Source organism: Triticum urartu, unplaced genomic scaffold, assembly GCF_056163025.1.
Source record: "Triticum urartu cultivar PI428250 unplaced genomic scaffold, HENAU_Tu73 scaffold2, whole genome shotgun sequence".
Lineage (NCBI taxonomy): Eukaryota > Viridiplantae > Streptophyta > Magnoliopsida > Poales > Poaceae > Triticum > Triticum urartu.
This window is the reverse complement of record NW_028260368.1, coordinates 1,960,033-1,963,341: the sequence shown is the minus strand read 5'-3', so window position 1 is coordinate 1,963,341 and position 3,309 is coordinate 1,960,033. Positions and strand designations below refer to the sequence as shown.

At 37.0% G+C, this 3,309-nt stretch overlaps 1 non-coding gene across 1 annotated transcript; it reads left to right on the top strand.

Annotated features, from left to right (window-relative positions):
• Window positions 1–72, top strand: TRNAR-UCU (transfer RNA arginine (anticodon UCU)). Its single transcript has one exon. It is a non-coding gene; the product is annotated as a tRNA-Arg (tRNA).
• Window positions 73–3,309: the final 3,237 nt, after the last annotated feature.

Genomic DNA, 3,309 nt, shown 5'->3' with positions numbered 1-3,309 from the left:
GCGTCCATTGTCTAATGGATAGGACAGAGGTCTTCTAAACCTTTGGTATAGGTTCAAATCCTATTGGACGCAATCTTATTTCTATCTATTCTTTAAATAACTATACTAAACTAAAAACAAAGAAAACTTTTTTGCATGATTCAAATGAAAAAGCTTTCTCAACGATTCCTATTCTACTAACAAGAGTAGACATGCAAAATTTATTTGTTACTGAAGAGAAAACCGTTCCAGCTGTTCCTGAATAGCTTCCTTCAAAAGGATTTCCGCTTGCTCGGTGAATGTCTTGCTAGAAGATATAATTTCTTGGAATTGAGGTTTAGTATCTTTTAGATGTTTACGTAACTCATCCAGAAATTTATTTACCTGTTCAATTTCTAACGAATCAAGATATCCTCTTGTTCCGGTATAAATAGTAGCTATCTGCTCTTCCACTGGGAGAGGATTTGCCTGGGATTGTTTAAGCAATTCCCTTAATCGTCGACCCCTTGCCAATTGATTCTGACTTGTTTTATCGAGAGCAGAGGCGAATTGTGCAAAGGCTTGTAACTCTGCGAATTGCGCTAGTTCCAATTTTGATTTGCCAGCTACTTGTTTCATGGCTTTAATTTGAGCCGCGGATCCTACTCTGGAAACAGAAATACCCACATTAATAGCGGGTCGAATTCCGGCATTGAATAGATCCGCAGATAAGAATATTTGTCCATCTGTAATGGAGATTACATTAGTAGGAATATAGGCGGAGAACGTCTCCAGATTGAGTCTCAACTATTGGTAAAGCGGTCATACTTCCTTCGCCTAAAAGAGAATTTAATTTAGCGGCTCTTTCTAAAAGGCGTGAATGCAAATAAAAAACATCCCCTGGATAAGCCTCACGTCCGGGAGGTCTTCTTAATAGAAGGGACATTTGGCGATAAGCTTGTGCCTGTTTGGAGAGATCATCATAAATTATTAAAGTATGCCGTTCGCGGTACATAAAATACTCAGCCAGGGCTGCTCCCGTATAAGGAGCGAGGTATTGTAATGTAGCAGGTGAATCCGCCATTTCAGCTACTACAATAGTGTATTCCATGGCCCCCTCCTCATGGAAAGTAGTTACTACTTGAGCTACGGAGGATGCTCTTTGACCGATAGCTACATAAACACATATTACACCTTGCCCTTTTTGATTGAGAATTGTATCTGTGGCTACTGCTGTTTTGCCAGTCTGTCTGTCCCCAATAATTAACTCTCGCTGACCGCGCCCTATAGGGATCATCGAATCGATAGCAATAAGCCCTGTTTGAAGAGGTTCGTATACGGAACGCCTGGAAATTATACTTGGAGCAGGAGATTCAATTAAGCGAGATTCGGAAGCTATAATTTCGCCTTTCCCATCAATAGGTTTAGCCAGAGCATTTACAACACGACCCAAGTAAGCCTCACTCACGGGTATCTGAGCAATTCTTCCTGTTGCTTTTACAAAACTTCCCTCTTGTATCATCAACCCATCGCCCATTAATACAATCCCAACATTTTTGGATTCCAAATTCAGAGCAATACCCCTAGTACCTTCTGCAAATTCGACTAATTCACCTGACATTATTTCACCAAGACCTATAATACGAGCAATCCCATCCCCCACTTGAACTACGCGACCTATATTCTCAATCCCTACTTTCCTATTATATTGTTCAATACGTTCGCGGAGAATTTTATGAATTTCGTCGACTCGAAGGGTTGCCATTAGTGTTTCTTGACTCTTTTTTCGGAAGCAAGGGGAAAAATAATGCCTAAATTCTAAACGAAAGTAGAAGTTCAAGGCCTAATTAATTTAATTATTTCTTCCATTCCAGGGACCCGAGAATGCCAATATTAGCACGAATCGTACGGAAATGTAACTCGGTATTCAAACAACTATTCAGAGTTCCTAGAGCTCCTTGTACGGCCTGTTGGAAAACCCGCTGTCGGACCTGATTCATTGCCCTTTGTTTTTCAAAATAAAGGGTTTCGTTTTTAGACTTTTCCAATTGTTCCAAACTAATAGAAGTAGCATTAATCAAATTTGCTTTTTCTCGTTCTATCTCAGAGTATCCATTCATTCGATACTCATCCGCTTCTAGTTCGACTTTCTGTAATCGAATCCGAGCTTTTTCGAGTTGCTCAATGGTCCCTCTACGCAATTCTTCTGAATTTCGAATAGTACTCAAGATCCTCTGTTTTCGATTATCTAATAAATCTTTTAATGAAAGTAGATTATTTTGTAAGTTTACAACTTTTATGATCTCTTCCCGAACCAAACATGAATCTTTCGATTCATTTGGCTCTCACGCTCCTTTTTTTTTTTCTATAGCTATTTCCATATCTTTTTTTTAAGTAATGAGCCTATCCTCTATCTTCTTTTTTATGTTTATATTTCAATATACCGAAACCTATATAAGACTAGATAAATATTAAGAGGACTCTTCCGCCTAGATAAAAATATATCATGGTCAGCAAAGTTGTTTCTTTATTTTTATTTGCCCTCTAGTTAATAATTTCAATTTCATTAAGAAAAACTAACTAAATAAATGGAAAATGAAAATTAATAGAATTCTTTTTTATTTTTTTTTTCTTCAAATCCAAAAAATTTCTCTTTTTTATACATAGGTCGTCGATTCGGCATTGGTTAAAAAAGGGCAGGGTGCCCCCTTTTTTTTCTAGTAAATAGTTCAAACCATTTTATCGATATGAGTGTTCTATATCAGATAAATTTTACATTAGCTATTTCCCGTTTAAATTGGTACTAATACTAATATAGTTGTAGAAAGAGTACCTCTTTTTGCCTGGACTTCAAGCAGTTTAGCTTTAACCGTGTTAATGGTCTCACATTCTTGGTTTATAGAGAATCAAAGTTGATTTACCAATGAGTCGCGAAATGCTATGGTTCTTCCATATGATTTCTGAATTTATTCAGAAGTAATTCGTCGAGATCGTGCACCCTTTTCTTATTTATCCGAAAAATACTAAAAAATATTATAAAGTGCAGCCGGATAGATCCAATCTATTCTTGAAATAGACAACTCGCACACACTCCCTTTCCAAAAAAAATCAAAACACCAACCACTACAGTTAGATTTATTAGATTTGTTGCTAAAATATCGGTATTAAGCCCGAAACTGCCAGCGGATGGCCAGTGAGCTAAAAAAACGAAAGAATGGGTTACATTTTTCATATGCTCTCCTCTTATAGATAGGACGAACAAAGAACAAAGTTTTTCGATCACTTACTTCGCTCGCCCTTTTTTGATCGGTTTTTTTAATGCAAATAGATTCAATCTAGTAATTTCTTTTA